This window comes from Chinchilla lanigera, unplaced genomic scaffold (genome assembly GCF_000276665.1).
Source record: "Chinchilla lanigera isolate Chin_1 unplaced genomic scaffold, ChiLan1.0 scaffold00017, whole genome shotgun sequence".
NCBI classification, from domain to species: Eukaryota; Metazoa; Chordata; class Mammalia; order Rodentia; family Chinchillidae; genus Chinchilla; species Chinchilla lanigera.
In genome coordinates this window covers 8,470,700-8,493,595 of record NW_004955418.1, presented here as the reverse complement: position 1 = coordinate 8,493,595, position 22,896 = coordinate 8,470,700, and the positions used below count along the sequence as shown (strand labels likewise).

The window sequence follows — 22,896 nt, the reverse complement described above, 5'->3', positions numbered from 1 at the left end:
TGGTACATAGGCCAGAAGAAAATAGTATTTTGTGGACTTTAAAATGGTCCCTTCCTCCTGAAAACAAACATGCGATGTGGGCCATATTTGACAGACTTCTTCCCCTTTCCTCCTCCCAGGGCTTTCAGACCCGACGTAGTGCCCTGCAGTCCTCCTACCTAAGGACAGTCTCATCCTGTCTCTTTCCACAACCTACTGACCAATATAGTGAATCCCTGTTTTGTACCTCAGTAATACTTGTAGATTGCAGGAGACTTGCCCTTTAGGAGATGTTCTAGGCACTCAGATCTGTTAAAGGCACCTGGACATGAGATTATGGTACAGTAGAAAATGCTAAAATGCATCATGTGAATCCGAATCACATCGAAGGGTGCAGTGGACGCTCCGCATTTCATAAGGGAAATGGCGTTTCATAAAGTTTGGGGGGGGGGCGGTGAAGGGGAGGGGAGGGAGCGGAGGCTGAGAGAGACAGTGTGTTTCAGTGGGAAATAACTTGGATAATGCTAGAATTTTTTCCATTAAAATAAAAACATAAATAATGTAAATTATATTACTAATTTCTATTTGTTCATTGAAAGGAAGAGTTAATGCTTATTTTCTGACCATTCTGCATGCTTATATCTGGTAATCTGAACAACTACTTTGAAGGCAACAAAATGCAGTATAACAATCACTGCTGAATTCCTATCATCTTGTTTTTTGAAGTTCTGTGTGGTTTCTAATGAGTTTTATTATTTTGTATTCTCTTTGAAATAAAAGTCTTCCCTAAAAAAAAAATTGTTCAACAAAAGGAAAAATGTAATTAATAAAACAAATAAGAAAGAAGGTAGAAAACGATGGAAGATTAGGATAAGCCAAAAAAAAAAAAATTCTAGAATTACAACTTCCGCTGTGTGAATGGGCTAATTATGATTTGAGAATGGAATTATAAGCATCGTGATTACATTTTAGCAACTGAAAGTGAGAGAAAGTAAGGTCTAAAAATAGATCAGTGTCTAGATGCAAAAGAAAGTATCGGACAGTCGTTTGAAATAAATATTTAATCATAAGCATATATTATCTACAAACAAAATTTCCAATTTTAAGCAGGATATTAATAAAATATTTTGAGACATTTAAATGCTGCAATTTCTTTTGTTAAATTTTGAGCAATATGGTGCTCACGGTTACAGAGAGAAATTATACTTTTCAAAAACCTATCCTTTAAGGGCCTAAAACAGGAAAGTAATGTTTCTGCTTTCATGGTTATGACTACCCTTTGCCCTCTGTCTTCCTGATATTGGTTGTAAAAATTGCGGGAGGATTTAGCCTCTGGTTTCGTCGCTTCATGTTGGCAAGATAAAGGATATGACAATAGTCATAAAACTGTCCCTCATTTTAAAACATCCACAGTTGGATCTTGATTTTTTTTCCAATCTACTTTGCCCAAGAATGAATAATTTGCAAGCACAAAAGTTAATTTGATGAATAGATATTACCAGTTTTATTTGATATATTGCTAAATGCACTACAGAGGAACTTATATTTCATCATTTTATCTTTAATCCATCTGGTTCAGAATAGGATATAGTCTGCATTGCCATATAAGGCACGCAGTGTTTTTCTTCTGTGTAGAATTTCCAGGAAACTCTCAGTGGAAAACTGATCCTGGTTGTGAGGTCTTCACATTCAAGCCTGGCTATGGACGCCTTCCAGCTCAGAAAGGAAGAAAGCAAAGTCTCAGTAATTTAAGTATATTTATTTTATGGTTAAAAGTTCAATTCTCCTAAATTTCCATCTGGGAGCATATTATGTATTTTAGTGCAAATAGAGTGTTCATCAAAACATGACACTTCCTTTACTTAGTCGAGTTCTGCTTTAAATAAAAAAACTGGCGATTTAAGGGCACATTCTATACTCATAAGTAAAATTTGAAATATTTGCATGGTAATTAGTTATAGCTGTATTTTCACAGCTGCAAGGTACTAAAATGTATAGAAATACTTGGTATGTTGTAACATTTACCTCTTTCATACACACAAGCACACACTTTCCAATGTATTATTTATATATGTGTGTATATGATATTTCTTTTAATTTGACTAGTTCTATTTATTTTATGCAGTTGTAGAGTGAATCATTGGGGTAAAATGTAAATGAATCCAGCATTACCACTGTTTTCTGTGGACAGTAAAAGTCTTAAATGAAAAATGAAAGCACTTACAGTAATGTTTTCAGATTAATGTAGATCTTTTTCTAAAAATAACTGCTTCAAGATCATCTCAGTAGAGAGTAATGGAGCAGAGACCAGTGACAGGTAGTATAGGAACATCTGCAGGGCTCTGATAAAAAAAAAAATCAGTTTCTCTTTTCTTATTCACATTCACTTTCTCTAAGTAATACTTAGTCTTTGATGAAATGAAATTTTCTTTTTGAAAGTTATATACAAAACCTTCAGTTATTCAGAACAAACCCAAGCACTAGCAGAGAGTACAGTGAAATAAACTCAGGTAGATTTACTGATTTGGGTTTATCAGACACTATACCAGCATCATACCCAAACCTCATCTGTGTGCTTATTTTCTATGTGCATGCATATGTGTCTCTAGCCACATCCACTTTTCACCTAGTAATTTTTAATGAGGAAATAATGTAGTGGAATTCATGAGAAATAATATGAAGAAAGCAAAACAATGCAAAATTTAAATGATTTGAAGAGGTTTTTGAGGAGAATATTGCATGCACACCACCTGTACCTACTGGGCGGTTATGGAACACTCCTTGGAGATCAGACAGGGCGAAGGAGCAGAGGCCAGATTAAGTTGCAAGTGATTCAAACTTTCTTTACTCACTTATTAAATTTGTGAAGACAGGTGACACACTGGCATTGTGTGGAATCCAGGCTAGAAAGGAGCATAAAGAACATAAAGAAATACATTGGGAAATAATGTAAAAGATTTGTAAACTGACATGAATAAGCTGATAATTCAAGGAAGAAATTTCACACACTGCAGGGGTAAAGTGCACTGACAGAATGTCTTAAAACTTTGGTTTATAGAACTTTCTAAAAATGGTTGATTGGAAAACATAAAAAGGCTGGTCTACATAATTATATGGCCTCACATAGTGATTTATACAATCTCCTGGCTAGATACTCTCCACATGTAAAACCCCTGGTAAAAAACATAAACAGAATGTAAATCTTCAATGATTCAATAACTGATCAGAAATGAAGGAGAACATATGCTTTAATTTGCCTAGGAAAATTGGTTCAGACATTCGTGAATTGGAATCTTAGCAAGTGCGTTAGACTGTGAGCTAATTCACTGAGAAACAGCTTTTAGGGCATCTACTATTTCATTGCAGATAAAAGCATGCATTTAAAGAATACCTTAGAAGTTGTTCCTCTAATGAAATGTGGACAGTTTTCATACTATGTTCTTACTATTTTCTTGCATGAGTATATATCACTAGATTCTCTACATCAAATCAAACTCAGAAATACAGTTGATGAGCTTTTAATTATTTCAAATTATATAATTTAAGAGAAAAGGAAGCTGGTCACAGTGCTGCATGCCTGTAATCCTCGCACTCTGGAGACTGAGGCAGGATGATTGCCATTAGTTCAAAGCCAGTCTTGGCTACATAGTGACTTAAAAGCTAGCCTGAACTACATAACAAGACCCCGTCTCAAAAAAAAAAAAAAAAAGAAAGAAAAAAGAAAGAAAGAAAGAAAGAAAGGAAAGAAAGAAAGAAAGAAAGAAAGAAAGAAAGAAAGAAAGAAAGAAAGAAAGAAAACAAATTAGGTAGGCACATTTCCTAAAGGAGTCCTCTTTTTCATAAACCTTATATCAGTTAAAATTACTGTCCACTTGATGAGATTCATAAACTTGGTAAAGTTGATAGGATCCTGGGGCCTTACACTTATTAGTGGATTAACCCTCTGATAATCACTGCTGTACGTGTCGACAGGAGTTGGTGCCAGTTTGGAGAAGGTGAGCCACTAGGCCTAGCTTCTGGCTTGCACTCTTCTGTTTACTTTGTTTCTGGCCACAAATAAGTGAGCAACTTTTGCCCACCACACCTTCCATTGTGATGCTTCTGCCTTGGAGAGTGACAACCATGGACTGCATACCCTGAAACCATGAGCTAACTTAAAATTTTCATCTTTTAAATTGTGGGTGTCAGATAGTCTGTCCAAACCATGGGAAAATTCACCAACACACTCCTTAAAAATTCTTATTCCAAAGAATTGTATCCTTTCAGATTTCATACTTTAAAACTGTGATTTTTTCTTCCACTTTCATGATTTTATGCATTTCTATGTGTTAATAATCTTTAAATATACAGCTATAGCACATATCTTGCTGGTGACCTCTGTGGTCAACAATCTACTAGACACGATTAATTGATATTTCATGGGTGTTTCAAAACTGAAAGTATTAAATTTCCCTCAAAATCTGTAAGTTTTCATATTACTATCAATGAAATCATATAGTGTATGTGTACATCTTGGATTTGACAAAAATTGTTATTACTTTCAATATGCTTATAGATTGGTGGCAAATCTTGCTACTTTTATCTTCTTTGTCACTTTTGTATCTAGCTCACCTGTTTCATCTTCATCTCCACTGGCTCTGCCTTACCTTGGTCAATCTTGCATCTGGACTATCATTGCACCCGCCTAACTAGTCTAGATGCTTGTCACTCAGAATTTTCCAAGCTAACTTTTCTAAAACTAATAAGAACAACAAGAATGGAAATGTGATCTCCATTATCTTTCATCATCAATCAACCAGGTTTTGGTTGACTGCTGAGGAAGATGAAAAATCTATAGCACAGTATGTAAAGCTTAACATTATCTATTTCCTGCTTAACTCTCTGGAGTTATTTTGTCGATGTGTTATCCACATACACCCAAGATACAACTTAAATGAAAGTGCTTAATCTTCTCAAATTACTTGAAACCCTCCAGAATGAAAAGAATAATAGATATTATTATAATAACAATATTGGTAAAGATTAGGAAATATCCTAAAGTGTTGAGAAAGAAACTGACTCTGTGGGCTGTGGAGTGAGAGTGAAGACCATCAGTGAAAGGTGCTGTAGTGTGAAAATCATGATGCAAACTAAGTCATGAATGTCTGAGGATCTGTTGTTCATCTTATAAGTGAGATTGGTAAATATGTGACTCCCCCGACTAACAGGAGCAAACTAGGTTAGAAAGTTACAATGTTTTTTATTTGATTTTGCTTTTTAATAGAGGGTAATAGAATTAGTGCATTTTAAAATTGAGTAGCTTTTATGGATACACTTCATTTATCTCACGTTACTGACAAGAACACTGTCTTGTCTAATGAAATATTCAGCTAACTGAGAATATGTGTAAAAATTAAATATTCAGTGTTTCACTTCTCCTCAGATGTCAGTCAAGCACAGTCATCTGTAACTCCTGGGGAGGGCCCAAGAACCAATATTTTTCATCTCTTCCCAGCAAAAGTTAAAGAGAATAAGGATCTAATGAGCATATCCTCGAAGCTGGGAACGACTTTCCACTATCCAGCCCTCCATATGGATGAATATGCTGCACTAGGCATGGGAGCCACAAATACTGGTGCCCTGGCAACAGCTTGTTCACAGAACAGAAGCTTCATCCTGGGAGAGGCAAGATGCGTGAATTACTTCCAGCACATAGACTCGTGCAGAGACTTTTCCAAGAGATTAAATCCCCAAAAAGAGAGTGCCCTGAAACTGTCCTCAAAGCAACTTACTTTATTTTAAAGTGTGGGGAAATTCACTCTTAAAGGCGTGCTTAGAAGTATGTTGTCTTTTTATTTTTTGCTAGTACCTGTGTGCAGTACCCAGTGCTTGCAGTCCTTGTATGGAGTTGACATGTGGGCATCACACACCGTGATCAATTTTCTCACCCCCCTTCACTCCACTCCCTCTATCTCTTGACTCTCTTCTCCCTGTAAAGAAAGATCTATCTTCCTTCTTCCTCTAATCTATCTTTTACTTTGTTCTTCATGTATAATTTGAGTTTGTCATATAAGAGAACTAAGTGATATTAAAACTGTTGCATTTGACCTACTACACATAACTTTCTGATCTCAAGGTAATCCACTTTCATACAAATGACTCAGATTTATCTTTCTTTATGGCAGAGTAGCTCTCCATTGTGCATAAATACCACGTTTCTTTTACCCACTCAACTACTGATACATCTAAACCATATACCATCTGGTTTATCAGAGGTAAAAAAGAAAATAAATAGTGAAGGGTAGCTCTGCTGAGATAAAAAGTTCTCTGAGTAACCATCAAAATGAACTTTACCTGGATTTAATTAGATCTGAATGGTGACCAATTTTGATGGCAGGAAATTATTTAAAAATATAAAGTAATCAATTGTCAATTAACATTTTAACATGTGGGATGGAATACTAAATTAAACATTTATTAATAGAGATATCAGGGAAAGAGACAAAAACAGTCTTGCCATTTTCATCACACACAAAATTCTAATAAAAAGTTACAAATAATAAAAAGTCATAAAGGGAAATTCTGCAGCTTAAAATTACACTCTAAATTTAAACAACCCGAGAAGAGTTCAACAATTGTTTTGAACTTGAAGAAAAAATACTTGTCAAAGTCTAGGAGCTATAGGAATTTTGGTATATGAAGAGTAAGTAAAAATGGAATGAAGATAAATAAAAAACCTTATTGAAGTTAGGAACATTTTATGTGCACCAATATAGCATAATAGAAGCACCAGAAACAAGAAAAAAGGAACAGAATTGAGAAATATTCAAGTAAACAATTGAAACTGTATAAATTTACTGATACATATTAATATGCACATCCAAACAGCTCAACAAACTCCAGATTGAAATGTACGAGGAAGTCTGTACCAAGACACATTAGAGTAAAAACAGATAGTCAAAGACAAAGAAACTCTTGATAGCAGCAAGAATAAGATTGCTGGGGCTGGGGATTTAGCTCAGTGGCAAAAGCGCCTGCCTGGCAAGTGAAAGGTCGTGAGTTCGGTTCCCAGTACTGGAGAAAAACAAAAACAAAAAATAAATAAATAAAAAATAAATAAAATAAAATTGCTTATCATCTACAAGTGAAACTCAATAATATGTGAAGCTGATGTCCTATTAGGACAAATGGAATCAGACAGTAGTGGAAGGATGTGATGCATTCAAAGTGCTGAGGAAAAAAATCTATGAAACAAAAATCTTAAATCTAGCAAAACTTTTTTCAAAAATGAAGTAAATTAAAGATATTCCTGATAAACTCTACCTGAGGAAATTCTTATAGCTTTAGAAGAGTTTTACAAGGAATACTAAAGAAAGTTCTTTAAAATCAAATATATTTATAGGAAATTTTAATCAATCTAAAAAAAATCACTGATGTAGAGATTTCAGGAGTTACAACATACTCTATGAATGCAAATATACAAAAAGATATACAGCTGGGCTTGGTGGTGCACCCCTGTAATCCCAGCACTTGGGAGGCTGAGGCAGGAGGATCATTGGGAGTTTAAGACCAGCCTGGGCTACAAAATGAACTCAAGGCCAGCCTGAACTGCATAGTGAGACCCTGTCTCAAAAAGTTACAGTTGTACTGTAACTTAAAACATATATGAATTCAAGGGTTGTAAGTGAGAGCAGGAATAAGGGAGAAATGAAAATAATCAGGAAATTTACACATTGGAAAACAATAATTATTTCTTTGTTCTCATATCTTTCCTCAGCCTTCCATAATAGACAATACATTCTCTGTATTAGTAGCAATACACTGTCAGTTCCATAGCATATATACAAATGATGTATATAATTATAACAGAACAAGAGGAGGAAAGATGGAATAGACTCATACAGCCATATTGTTTTTACAGTTCACTGAAATATGAGCTTAAATCTTAAGTTTAATCTAAAATGACATGGTAAACTCTAATGCATTTTGGAAGAATATAACACTAAAATGTAACTTTTACAAATTATCAAAAATAAATTCTTATAAATTTACTCCCTGTATGCTTTCTTTCTTAGCTCAAATTGTGTGAAAGTCAACTGATTGAGTAAAACTGATTAAATCAGTTGAAATTCATCTGGCAGCTGGAGTTCATAATTCGGAGTATAACTGGCAGTGCCAGTTTGCTCAAATGGCTATAGGAAATACTCCGAACTCTACCATCATCCTGTCTATCTTCTGTCTTTCCCTTCTGTTACTTGGTAAGTGATAATACTGTCTTTGTGCTCACAGTATGACATATTCACATGCGCTATATTGATTGCCATGACGTTCAGATTTGCCTCTACCACAGCAACCAGCTCAAAGTGCCTCAAAGGTAGAAAACTAAACAAATGTACAACAGAAGGACTAACTAGAAGAGGGGATATTGGGTGCTGGGGATTTAGCTCAGCGGCACAGTGCCTGCCTGGCAAGCGCAAGGTCATGAGTTCGATTTCCAGTACCGGAAAAAAAAAAAAAAAAGAAAAAAAAGAAGACTGGAGATTAACCACATGAGGAGGGTAAGAGTGAGAATTATGTTTGCTGATAGTAGTTCTTCTGAACGTGCTTAAATTGGTCAAAGGTAGATACGCATAGTATTTATATCCATTCAATAGTTATTATGATTAATGAGTTCCTATCTATGCGCTCAAGGTAAAGCTTAGTAATGGAAACATATGCTCAGCATATAAAGAACCTGGATTGAGGGGCTGGGTATTTAGCTCAGCGGCAAAAGCGCCTGCCTGGCAAGCGCAACGTCGTGAGTTCGGTTCCCGGTACCGGAGAAAAAACAAACAAAAAAAAAAAAAGAACCTGGATTGAATTCCTAGCCACAACAAAAAAAGCTACCTAAAGTATCCATTAGAAATGATTCTTACTTGCAGTATCATTGGAAGCATTGTGACTCCCATGTTATTAGCATATAGATAAGCTACCTTTTTGTTGTATTACCACTATGGTTTGTGTCTAGACGTCCCCTCAAAGCCTCATGAAGTCATAGGTGACATTTTGGAGGTATGGTTGGATCATAGGCGTGTGATATTCATCAGTGCGTTAGTTCACTGACGAGTATGCAGGTAAATGTGATGCTGGGAGGCAAAGCTTGGTCGGAGAGGGTAGGTCTTTGGGAGCGTAGCCTGGGAGGGCCTATCTCCCTTCCTCCCACCTCCCTGCCCTCTTGATCTCATTCCCTCCCTCCCTCTCCCTCTCTCTCTCTACCCTTCTTGTCTGCCCTGCCATGGACCCCTGCCCAGAACCCAGCTCAGTATGCACTGAAATCTCTATAAACCATAAACTAAAATATATATATATATTTTTCTTACAGCTATGAGGGTCAGTTACTGTGTCTCAGCACTGAGAAAGTAACACGATGACTCTATTAAGTTTTTCTATGCTTCCTGTTACTCTAAATTTCAAAAGAGCTGAATTTCTCAAATAAGTCTCTTCTAGATAAAATTGCATATTTATATATTTGATATTTGCATTTTGATGTTTTTGGGGGCAAGAATAACTATCAATAATAAGAAATAACCATTGATTCTAACAGATTTTTCACTGCAGATATTGCAAACTGGTAGGATCAATTAGGAAACTGGTAAGATATTAATTTGTTATTCCAGCCTGACAGAAAAACCTCACTCAAGGCAAGGTAATATGAACAGCAAGAATCAAGTTCTTTGCATTATTTTCACCTATTAGATAAACCAAACCTGATATACAAGTTTTTTGCAACTTATCCCAGTACATTTTTCACACACATTTATGTGTGTTCTCAATTAAATGTGCTAAGGGTGAATATGGGCAAGAGACCAAGAATTCACATCTAATGGCAGAGGATTTGCCCAGTGGAATCTCAATAATTGAAAGGTGATAGAGACATAAATTCTATGCTTTGGAATACTTTTTCCATTGTTTAAAATCCTTCTCAAAGAGTACGGACAACTCTAGAGTCCCTCTGAGTCTCAACAACTTAAGAACATATAAGAAAATGGGCTCTAATCTTGCATTCATTTAATACTCACCTTATCATGCTGTTATCAATTCTAGCTTTTATTTATATATTTACTATTGTGAAGCTTTCTTTCCAGTACTTACATTCTGAGATTCTAAAGAGTCATTTTCTTTTGAACTATGAATGTTACAGTATTCTCTTCTCCCTGTGTTCCTGCCTCACGCAAGCTTTGTGACCCTGTAGGAGGTACCAGACTTTAAAAGCAGATATTCTGCCAGCACCATAAGAAAATTTTGCATGAGAAATAGAAGAAAATGTTAACATAGTTAAGAAAGTACATACTACTCATTAATTAGCATTCACCATTAAATATTTCCAGTGAAACCCTGAAAATTAATAATCTATCCAGTAAGTAGATAGAACATCTCTAATTTATTCTATGAAAGTAATTTTATTCTTACCAATCTAACTCAAACTTGATAAGTTGCAAATTATCTCAAGTAGAGATAATTCTAACAAAATAAGCTAATGCCATTTTTTTCAGTCTTTGAATCTATATACTTTGGCACAGCACAATCCTGTGTTCTGAAGGATCTTCCTGTGCATGAGAACATGCTTAGCAGCATTGTTAGAACATGTTTGGTAGCAACCTCTATGCACTAGAAGCAGATAGGACCCTCCTGCAAATTGTAACAATCCAAAATATATTCAGATTTTGCCAAATGGCCCATTTGAAAAAGAAGAGAACGTTAGTTTCTAATATTGTGTAATGGGTCACCATAAAGTTGAGGGACAGGCAGGTTAAGTTAAAGGGCCTCAGTGAGGCTTCTGGAAAGTAATGAGTTAAATCCCTGCTAGAGAGTGTAGCTATGGAAGATGAAAGGAGAGAGAGCTGAGAAGGCTGCCCGGCCTGACTCACTTAGTACCAAGACATAATTTCCCTCCTCTCTCTGTCTCCAATAAAACACACACACACAGAAAAACAAAATGGGGAGGGGGGCACTACGTTATAAAAACTCAGTGTATAAAATATACACTAACATCTAAACACACGTACACACATATATACTTTTTGTTCTCACCATATTAATACACTAAGATGCACGTGTATCCTTTTTACTAGTTTAGACCTGAACATAACTGTACTGTAAATCTCACAAGGTGAGCACCTGGACACAGAGATCCCAGAGGTGCTTATCCCAGAATGTACGCACAGGCAATGTAAAGGACAATGGCCATTCAGGGGTGTAAGAGCTCAGCACAGCTAATCAAGTTACCACTGTTCTCAAGAGGGAGAGTCCCTTTCTCAGCATGTAATAAGAAGGGCTGAGTACAAAGACCCTGGAGTTCTGGCTCTGGACTCCCCACCTTCCTCCAACAAGGTAGCTCTCTATCCCCCTATTTCTCTTCCTTTTTCCAATAAAGTGATTTTTTGTTTCTCTTTCTAAACTAAGATCTCTAATTCTACCCTCACGAGACATGACATTGCCATAAAAGAACATGAATTTGTTGTATACTTCTGCTTGAGCCTTATGTGAAACTCAATTTGCAGTTAGATTGCCATTTTTAAGTTATGAGGGACTCGGGTCTAATGTTTAAGTCATGTGGATTCTTCCCTGTGAGTGGTTCAATACTGTTCTGAAAACAGGTTTGGAGAGCAGTCTCTCTCTTACGTCTAACTTTGGTATGGGACGGTTCATAACAGGGCTCTGAGATGAGTGCTTTGATCTTGGACTCCCCAGCTTCTAAAAGTGTGATCCAAAACATTTCTGTGTGTCATACATTACCCTGTGTCTTATGTTGTTATAGCGGCAGAGATTAGGCTATCACCTTACACTTTACCTGTTCTAGAGTCCAAATGTGAGCTAGCAGTGTCTTCTCCACAAGCTCTCCCTATGCTCAAATCAAGATATTGGCTGGAACTTCATTTCTCATCTAAGGCTCAACATCCTGTTGTAAACACATTGGTTTAAGAAGAAGAATTTGCTGTAGACCAGGTCATCCCATTTTCCTTCTATTCCCAGGTATCAATCTCCTCTTCTAGAGAGTCCCATTATAAATAGTCATTATAGGAAAGTAACAGAATGAGTGTTTCCACCCAAGCCGAGAAGGGTACCTATTTCTGACTCCAGAACCTCCCCTAACTACTCTAGTGTAGCTCTGTTACCATGGAAGTAACTATGTCTTGATCATTTTTCTCGGTAATATAACCTACTCAAAGAAGCAACATCTGGTGTACATCATACTCGTAATTTCTAGTGGCATTTAAGGTACAGAGACCATAAAAGAACACACACGAAGTGACAGGAATCTTCCTATGGGCTAATACTGCGCCCTCCAAAATTTATGTGTTCAATTCCTAAAGCCATAAGATTTTTGGAAGGTGACTTGGTAATGAGGATGAAAATTTCTTCAATAGAATTACTGTCCTTGTGCGATAGACCCTTGACAGCTGTCTCATTTCTTCCATTATGGAAAGGCACAGTTAAAAGTGGCCACGACAAGGAATAGGACCCTCACAAGAACCTTCTTACTCTGAAATTCAAATATTGGGTTTTCCAGGCACTGGAAATATGAGTACATTCCTGTTGCTTATAAGACATCTGATATACAGTACATTGTTACAGTACTTCAAGTAGATCATGATAGACCTCAAAAGTTATCTTTGCATTCTCCCTACAAGGCCTGAGTATTCAAAGTACAAGTATCAAACGTGTAAGCCTTCAGCTTGGGCATCGCCTCCTGGCTTCTAGCTCAGACTCTCCAGCTTCCACCCAGTGCAGACTTTCAGCCTTCTGTCACAGACCCATCAGCCTCCTGATATGGACTTTCAAGGAACAGTAGAGTGAACTCCAGGCTTTGGAGAGAATACTTCAGTGTCCAGTGTGCAGACACCCTCTGCTTTCTTCCTCATCCAACTCTGGCTGATCATCATAAGCCAATCTTGTATTTTCTCATACATTTGTATAACCTGTGTTATATCTATTTCTCTAGTAAAACCCTAACTGATAAAATGGCAAAATGAAAAACTAATTAGACAAAAATTTAATGATGAAGTCAATATTATGAGAAAGAGTAGAAAAATTTTCACTTTCAGATACACCACAACAAACAATAAAATGCTGCATGCAAAAATTAATTAGATGTTGCAATGGACTGAATGTTTCCTCCATGAAACTCTTAATTGCAATGTAATGGTCCTTGATAGTGGGACCTTTCACAGGAAAATAGTTTGTGAACTTGGAACCCTCTGAATGGGATTAGAACTCTTAAGAGAAGAGACTGGAGAGTAAGTAGCTCTTTGTCAACCATATGAGGATGTAAGGGCTGGGACTCTGGCTTGGAGGTAGAGTGCTTGCTTAGCATGCACAAGGCCCAGAGTTCAATCCCAAGCACCACACAAAAAAATTCATCATATAAAGATGTAATCAGAAGTTACAGGAGCCGGGGATATAGCTCAGGGCACAAGGGCCTGCCTAGAGAGTGAAAGGTCCTGAGTTTGATTCCTGGTACAAAAAAATAAATAAATAAATACGTAAGTAAATAAATAGATAAAATAATAACTTACATGCAAAAGGAGTCCCAGATATGGCTGTACCCTCAAATTGTGGAAAGCTTTGAAAATTCACCCATTTGTAAATCAGCTTCACAACCTGTGGGCTGGTGCCAAAGATGTTTAAAAAAAAAAAAAAAAGTTAGGGACAGAAAACTGGAAGGATTTCACTGGAATGTCACCATACTGTCACTAGGATTTCACAGTTCTATGCTCCAGAGATGTGAGAAATAGGTTTCCGGTTTTTATAACCCGCTTATCCTATAATACTTTGCCATAGCTTTTGAAACTGAATAAAAACAGTGCTGGTATGAGGCAGAAGAAAGGAAGAAAGGAAGAAGGAAGGAAAAAGAAAGGCAGGGAGGAAAGAAGGAAGGAAGGAAGAAAGGAAGCAAGGGAGGAGAAAGGAAGGAAAGAAAGAAATAATGACATATTTTGGTTTTGCAGAAGAAACTATATGCCTAAAAGCATGTACTACATATGAATATATAAAGCATTAGGATGTATGCACTTTATTTTCAAATAGTTCAACAATTAAATGATTAGATAGATGATAGGCAGATAGATATGCAGATAGATAATAGGTAAATAGATACATACATACATACATAGATGATAGATAGATAGATAGATGATAGATTAATTGAGTGTGTGGACATGAGCCACAGTATATCTTAACTACACAGGCTTTAAACTCAGAGTCATGTATTTCTATAACTAAGAGAGTACTTAGGAAGGAAAGATCAGGTAAGTTTGGAGAAGTGCTGTGTAAAGTCAATGAAACAGATAGCAAAAGCCTCACTTTACAGCAGCAAACTACATAGCTCTTAGGAGCTCAGTAGAAAGCCCCTAAGGTTTCTATGAAGTTTGAAGAGGGCGTTACTGTTGAATTGTGCAAGCCCTCCTGCCATCATATTCATATGTTAAAATATTACTACCACAGGCATTTGCCTGTATTTTGACCTAAGGTGTTTAAAGAAGTAATTCATTTAAAATAAGGCTGTTAACTCATTGAGGTCAGACCTAACCCGATTTTACTGGTTCCTTGTAAGAAGATGAGATTAATATACACAGAGTTCCACAAGGGGAGCCATGTAGGAGGAAGCACTGAGGATCGGAGAGTAAGATGTGTCTTCCTGCCATCCAAAGAGAGAGGGAGGGTTCAGGAGAAACATTTCCAATCTCAATCTTGGACTTCAGCCTCTAGAAATGTGAAGAAATAAAAGCAGTTTGTTTAAGATACTCATTCTGTGATATTTGGTAATATAAACCCTAGCAAACATATTCAAATGTCTGTGCAGCAAAAAATCAGTGGATTTTGCAAACAGAAGAAACATTAAGACACGTTGTTGGTGAATCCAAGTTGATAACACACATAAGTCATAGCATTCATTAGAACTGTAGGGAATGAAAAGGTGTGTATGCACTTCTCTGAGACTTAGAAAGCATAAGGAATTCTCCACATAGGCACTGGGGGCAAACCTGAATGACTCCTCTTTCCAAAATATTTCAAGATTCAATTTAAGTAACAAAACAAAGGAAGTATTCCAAGTTTTTATCAGAACATAAAATTTCTCTAAATAAATACTAATTAATTTCATATCCTATAGATCAAAGATGGCATTTTATAGAGTAGCATGCTGCAGCCCCAAACTGCAACCCAAAACCCAATTATTTATTGCAAAGTGCCAACACTGCAATTAAATCCAAATACTAAGGGTTTAGTTCAAAAAATAAAAACTCACACATTAACATCTTTTATCTTAAAAGAAAAACAAGGAACAAGTGTGCCATTGTTCACCACCATTGCTATAGATGATCACAATAATATAATTTTCTGGTAAAATGATCAGCTTATATTAAAAAAATAAACATATTAAAAAGCTTAACTTGCCTGGCATGGTGGCCCATGCCTCTAATCCCAGCACTCAAAAGCCTGAAGCAGGAAGATCATTGAGAGATTTCAGACCAGCCTGAGGTCCAAGACCAGCCTGAACTGCATAGTGAGACCCTGTCTCAAAAAGACAAAAGAAAAGCTTACTTAACATTAGCTTAATATTATAAATTAATATTACAAATAGCATCATATAGAACAGAAGAATACAAAACACGCTAAAAAAAAAAACCCAATAATTCAAACAGACAGCGATTCAATGAAGATGGAATAGATTACTGGGGATAGGGCAAGGAAAGAGAGTGAGAATAAGAGAAAGATGGCAAAATCTTAAAAGACTGTGTATAATATTATTACAGATAGTAGTATTATGTTTACTAGGTTTAAGGAAATAAAATGTATCTTTAGCATGTGGGAGAAAAGAAATACAAAGAGGAATAAGTTACTGAAAGGACCAACTCATTAAGGGTGAACCTAGAGGCAAAGAATAGAAGTTAGTAAGGGGAACTGCTATACGGGATAATGGAGTTGTAAAACATGGTGACAACACTATCATGTGTGCATGTGTGTGTGTGTGTGTGTGTCTTTCTAACACAGCAGCAGCAAACACTACTGGTGCTCCACTTATATTCTGGAGTACGTTCCACTTCAGTGCTCACTGGTTCTACATTTAACAGATAAGTTTTATTCTTTTTTTGGATGCCAAAATTTGCTGCTGCCTAATGAGTTGGAAAATTAATCAAATGTAAATACATGCACACACGCTCGTGCACACACACACACACACACACACACTGAGCTTTAGCAGGTATTGCTCCCAAACAGAATTTTACATGAAGCAATGTGTACATCCTTACGCTGAAGCATGTGATTTTGCTAATATCCAAAGTTCCTTAAGAAGGCTGAAATTCAGGAAATGCACGGATGACTCATGAGAAATGTAATAATGACCTTTCTCTTTATCTCATTTCTTTACCCATCTCTTGAAAAATAAAGTTATTGATGTGAGAGAGAACTTGCTCAATAGTTTAGATAAAGTACAAAATAACTATTCTAGAGTAAAATTAATTCACTGTTCAGCATTTTGGTGTGCAGGTTTATGATGTCAAAATTTGGGAGACTGAGACAGGAGAATCTCAGTTTAAGTTCTGCCTTACCCAGAACTTATCTCAAAATTTAAAAAATAAAAGGACTGAAGTTCTCGCTCAATCCAAAGGCCCATTGTTCAATCCCTAGTATTATAAAAATAAAAACAAAAACAAAAATGAAGACAGAGAAAGTAGGACTTAATTCTAATTTAATTACAAAATAGTTAAAAAGAATAAATAAATGAATAATTAGTAAAATGACAACTCCAATCACAATGTGGAATAATATAAAGAGATTAATATCTAAGCAAAAACAAAACTTTCCATAACGCAATTCAAAACTATTTTAGAACTAGGCCAATATCTCTAAGAGGTACTTCATAAAGCTTGAATCTAAATGATCAATACAATTCTGAGAGGGTTTCAAACTCATAAGCAATGAGAAAGACATAAGGTAAAACCAAAAGAAAATATTTGTGTATATTCATCATATTGACAAGTCTGTAAAAGTTTAAAAATTTTTGAAATTTAGGGGAAGCTGTAGAAAAAGCTCACATACATTAATGAGAACGTAAACTAGAAAATTTCTAGAGTTTTGGATTATCTAATAAACTGAAAATCCAGGTACATTTATCCCAGTAATTCATTTCCACAGAATGTATGAATTCACATATCAGTATTCTTCACAAAAGCCCAAATTGAAAAATATATCAATTATACATTGTATAAATTATTACATAAATTATAAAAGATTATGTTGTCTTTTGTTGAGACAAATATTAAATACTACTAGAAAATGATCAAAACCAAATGACTATGTAGCAGGTGATTACATAGATTATATTTTAGTAATATCAAGTATATGAATAAAAGTTTTAAAAATAAAGATTCATGTGTAATAACTTTCACTTTTTGTTTGAGAATATGAGACTGTCAACTATTAGACTCGCATATTATAGGATGTGTTAATAATACAAGTATTAGTTGCTATTTTAAATTTCATTATGATTTTTTCTTTGAACTTAGCCTTTCATCTTTTAAAATCCCATTTAAAGTAACAATGTAATTCCAAGCTAGAAAAAAAACATACATTTCTCAATCTTGTATAGAATTTAAGTAATTTTGAGCATATAAAACCCAATATTTATAAAGAAAAGTCCGTTATCCACATATTTTATCATAGAGTTTCTTCCTAATGTTGGCTTTAAAAGATTAATTTTTGGTGATTTTTGAATGCTACTTCATCATTGTTTCATTGTCATTGATCTGAAAGAGTTGCCTAGAGTGTGCCACATTATCAAACTCCCCGTGCCAGCATCTTACTATTGCACATATTTATAGGCTCACACCAAGTATACATGTGGCAAATTGTCAGGAGTCCTGCTTATCGTAAGACGTTGTTTGTCTGTGGAAGCCCTATTCTACAAGATTCCAAAATTACAAGAACTAAAAGACTGCAGCGTATAACAAGTTATGCACCCAGACCTATCAGTGACACATTTTGATGACATTATTTTGGACTGAAAAAAGAAAAAACTCACATAACCAAGGTGACTTCAAATTAGGTGAAAATATTTAATTCTTCTACATGACTAGGAGGAGATTTGAAACATGTATATATGTTTTAATAAACACTGTAATAAATGACTTGTTATTTCCGTCTAGAAGCCAGTGTACCCAGGAATTTAACTAGGAGGTAACAAGCCATACTGAATCTTGCTATTATTTAATGAACATTTCCAATTCACAGACATAAGATATGTATTACATGAGAAAAACACATTCTATCATTTCCTTAATTGTTTTCCATATCTTTCTTTGTCTCCTTTTAGATCTCATTTATTTTTTGTCTTTCTTGAGTCTAAATTTTTCATATCGATTTTAATTTATTTACACCCTGATTTTTTTCTAACTTATTTCTTGTTCTTGGAATTTCAAGCCATTAATAAAGATGACAATCCTCTCCCTCAACTATTTTCTTGTTTGTTTGTTTGTTTTGGTTCCTAAATCTTGTCTTGCTTTTATGTTTGTAGTTGGTTCTTCACTTTCTACAGTTTCATTTGCGGTGCACTTGAATCTTCTTTAGTGCACTTAATATTTTTCTTTAAAAGGTACTGTCTTCCACAGCTGTCCTATATCATTAACAATTGTCCAATCCATGTTCTGCTAGTGTTTTCTCTTGGGTAATGCATCTTCTGGAATTTGTTATTATTATTAATTTGCTTATTTATCTTTTGGCCTGTTCACTGCTTCAGCTGCTAAGGTATCTCAAGAGATAACAACAGTGATTTATTTCTTTTCCTAGAGTTTTATACTAAGTTGCTGGTGCCTATAGTACATTAGTGGTCACTCTCAGATATCTTCTGAGTGGCAAAGGCTGACAGTTTTTTAGTCTAAGAGACAATATAAGTGTCGAGGTCTCCTGATATCAAACCTCCATCCTTGGAAAATTCCCTTAGAAAAGTTTCTGTTTGCTACTAGCAGCATAATTTTTCACTTTCAAACTTCTAAAGTAGTTAAGACCTCCAGTCCTCAGAGCTGTTCAGCTAAGGAGAAGTAAGGAAGTACCCTGCAAGACATGAAGTATGTACGGCAGAGATTGCTGTCTTCCTCCTCCACTTCAGAATGAGAATGAGGTGTTGAACACACACCTCACAAGGGGAAAAACGTTTTTTCTTGTTACAACATCGGCTTCAGTGGTTTGATGTTTTGAGTTTGTAATATTTTCTCTATCAGAAATAGGAAGAACATACGGTACAAATGACTGAACATTTCTTCAGGAAATTTATTATGCAAGCTATATCCAGTGTTTGAATACATTATTACTTTTTTTTATCTTTCCATTTTTTTCCTTTTCTTCCGAAGAAGATTGAAAAACCTTAACACACTTATGGTAACTTTTTTCTTCTCTATCCAACATGGTTTAAATTTCTATAAATAGATGAATGAAGGAAAGGTCCAATCTTAAAAGGAGTTGGATGAACATGGAATATGAAACCAGTTTTATTTATCATCTCCTGGAATTCAGAAGTCTTAGCCAATAGAAGAAACCTCCTTTCTGCAAAAAAGTTGCTACCCTTTCAGCAGTTGCTTTAATAATAAATAATTATAGCTTGTCTACATACTTCCTGGAAGTTTAATTGGATATAATTTTCTTCATATCCTGTCTTAAGTCATTTTAAAAATTTGTTGAAAAATTGTAAACATCTGCTTAATTCCACTGAAGAGGCGGCTATGTTTCATTCTTTTTCTTTAAATGAGAGAGACAGTCTATGTTTAACCTATTTCTAATATGTGTATATTCAGCCTGGAGGTTTTACATAAATGGGGTATAAATTTAATTTATACACATGAGAACTATTCAAAGACCTAACAACTTTTCACAAAAAAATGTAAACCATGCACTTATTATGGCTAAAATTATCCTATATGAAGACAGGGAGATGTGTCTGTTTGATTCAGTGTCTTCTGTTACAATCTGCACAATTTAGACTGGCACTTACTTGTCTTAGGAGACAGAAGATTTCAGAGAACCGCATCTAACTTGCTTTCGAGTCAAGCTTTGTACTCACTTCTTGGCAGCTACTCAAGCTTCTTACTACATAATTGGCACCAGCAGCTGCCTCAGCCATGAGAACTGTACGAACATCACACAACCCAGGACCTCACCGTCTCATTCAGCATTAGCACACTTTGGGGGCCAAGAGCTGTGCAGGAACAAATAAACTAAAATGTTATGTGGAGAGCTTTGTGTTCTCTCACTCAGACAAAGAAAAATATCCCAACAGGTTGTTTCAGGCATCTGAAGCTTACACTACCACGTAATTTCCTTAAGACTGATCATATATATGTTTACTTCTCTACTTTGGCTAACCTGGAAAATGAAAAAAGAAAATAACTGTCAAGAATAATTAAAATGAGCTAATAATGTAGTTATAAAATTCAATCACTGCATTGTGGATTTAAAAAATGTAGATCCATCTTTACTATGTGAACATAATTTAAAATAATGAACAGGAAAGACATAAGGTTAAGTAGAGTTTTATCAAGATATTAGGCTGAGGCAGATGGAGTTTCATTCAGTTGATGATAAGGTGAACAGGAAACTCTAATACAGAAGCATATCTCCTTCTGGTACCATAAACCAAACATTTATCCATCTGCCCTCTCAGCGGGATGCAGACCTTTGCCCCATAAAAGAATTCACCTTAAGTATGTTCACTAAAAAAACAGCTGTTCCCCCTAATCACACTGTAATAAATGCACAGTAAGCTTGGGAAATATATTGGCTGACAAAGATGCAGCTAAGGTAAACAAGACCATAGAGTTCCTTGCAACAAGTAAAACTGTTTGGTCATTAATCCATTTATTCACTCATTTCTATATGCTTACATTAAATACTTTGGAAGTCAGTACAATATATTAGAATAATATAAATGATAAATGGTATTAATCTATACAAAGCTAATAGAAGAAATAAGATGAGATGAAAGAAAATCTAAATATACATAAATAAATATAAACTAACATATAAACAGATGAATTCATACTTTATCATTTGTTACAATGAAACAAATATGATATACTTTCCTGATTAATTCATTTACTTTAAATCTATGCCTTTTACTACTTTATCAACTTTCTTCAAATTATACAAATATATAAACTATGTCATCCTTCCAAAACATTTTCAGAACTTCACAGAGACAGAAAGAGAGAGAAGGAGGCAGAGAGGGACAGAGAGAGACAGAAAGGGACAGAGAGAGACAGAATGAGACAGAGAGAGACGGAGACAGAGAGACTGGATATCCTCCTGTGTTTTAGCTTTCATTCTTAGATGAGTAGATGATACTGTTCTCGTTTTGAAAATGAGCCTGTTTCTAAGAAATGTACCAAAATGAACCTTACTATTCTGTATAAATAATATGAGTGGTTTTTTGTTGTTTGTTTTTTTTTTGTTGTTGTTTTTTGTTTTAGTACCGGGAATCAAATTCAGAACCTTGCACTTGCCAGGCAGGCGCTGTGCCACTGAGCTGTATCTCTGGTTCTGTATAACTAATATGCACTAATAAAAAAAAAAAAAATCTTTAAATTGTGTTCAAATTAACCTATTTTAATTATAAAAAAAAAACAGTGCCAAACAAGATGCAATTTCCCTTACCATCCACAACTCAATGACATCTAAACATTCTACTACAAAACAGATAATCCCCTGCCCAGAAGCAAGGAATTATAATGCGATGGTGAAGATACACAAATGTGAACGCCGAAGATCAGAGTGCCATTTAAACACACACCAAGGTTACTCCTTTTCATTTGTGAAACAGTTTTAAAGGAAATTCTTCATAATAATTTTATCCTAGGTTTCCTCAATGAAAATGTTTCCATTTGATGGGTAGAAATAAAATATAGTTTTTATTCCTTAATTTTCTCCAGCAAGGTACTATTTAAAACTATCAGTTAGATTCCTTTAGTCATAAATGAGGAAAAGATGAAAGGAAAATAAGGCCTGTGCTGAGTGCTGAGTCTGCTCATACCTCTGAGGCCAGGATTTCAAAAAAGTAAAATCACACTTTTATATCGCTACCATGATTAGTACTAATTTTTTTTTATAGTAAAAGTATCCAATAGACATAAAAACTGTCAAGAGAATTTTTACTGCAGGTCAATTCCTACCCCTTACACAAAAAGATGCAAAATGATTGTATGGTAACTCCAGTGGATATTCCAATTAACCTGTTTCTCTCTCAGCCAGGTTTAAAAGGAGTAGACTTTCGGTTTCTCTAGAAGCATAATAACCTGTTGTGCTCACAGTAGCATCTTTGAGGTCCACTGAATATCCATAGAGAAGCATAGCTGTAATTCTTGACTCTGCATCTGGACATATGCAGCCGTGAGGGAAACTACAAAAGAAGCAACATATGTGTTTCTCTAAGACATATCTGTCACAGGATGGAGCAGTGTATATCCTCACAGTTATTCCTGTCGTGGGTAACATAACCAGAGGTTGCCAGTTTGTAAGAAGGGGATGGCAGTGGCAACTTACAAGTTGGTAGAAAGGACCCAGGGTACATTCTGCAACATTGGTTCTGTGACGGCACATGCGTGTTGTGTGTGTGTGTGTGTGTGTGTGTGTGTGTGTGTGTGGTTTGAAATTAACACTTAATTTCCATATTTGAAGATGACTTGGTTCAGAAACATTATTTTCTCCCTTAACTAAGTCTTAGGAGTTCTCTTACAGTAGGTGAAGAGCGGTGCTAATTACTGCTAGTTAAAGAAGTTTCCTCTGTTGCTACCTTACTGGGACCAAAAATTTTAAAATCAATGCATGTTAGCTTTTATCAATAGCTTTTGTCTGCATAGATTAACATGATAATACAGCATTTCTTCTTCGATTGTTAATTGTTCAGTTAGT

The 22,896-nt window shown here is 35.4% G+C and overlaps 1 long non-coding RNA gene across 1 annotated transcript; it reads right to left on the bottom strand.

Annotated features, from left to right (window-relative positions):
- Positions 1 to 2,248: 2,248 nt before the first annotated feature.
- Positions 2,249 to 3,991, bottom strand: LOC102023360. The gene is made up of 3 exons (XR_260551.1): positions 3,902 to 3,991; positions 2,832 to 2,882; positions 2,249 to 2,321 (listed from the first exon to the last, which is right to left on the bottom strand). It is a non-coding gene; the product is annotated as an uncharacterized LOC102023360 (long non-coding RNA).
- Positions 3,992 to 22,896: the final 18,905 nt, after the last annotated feature.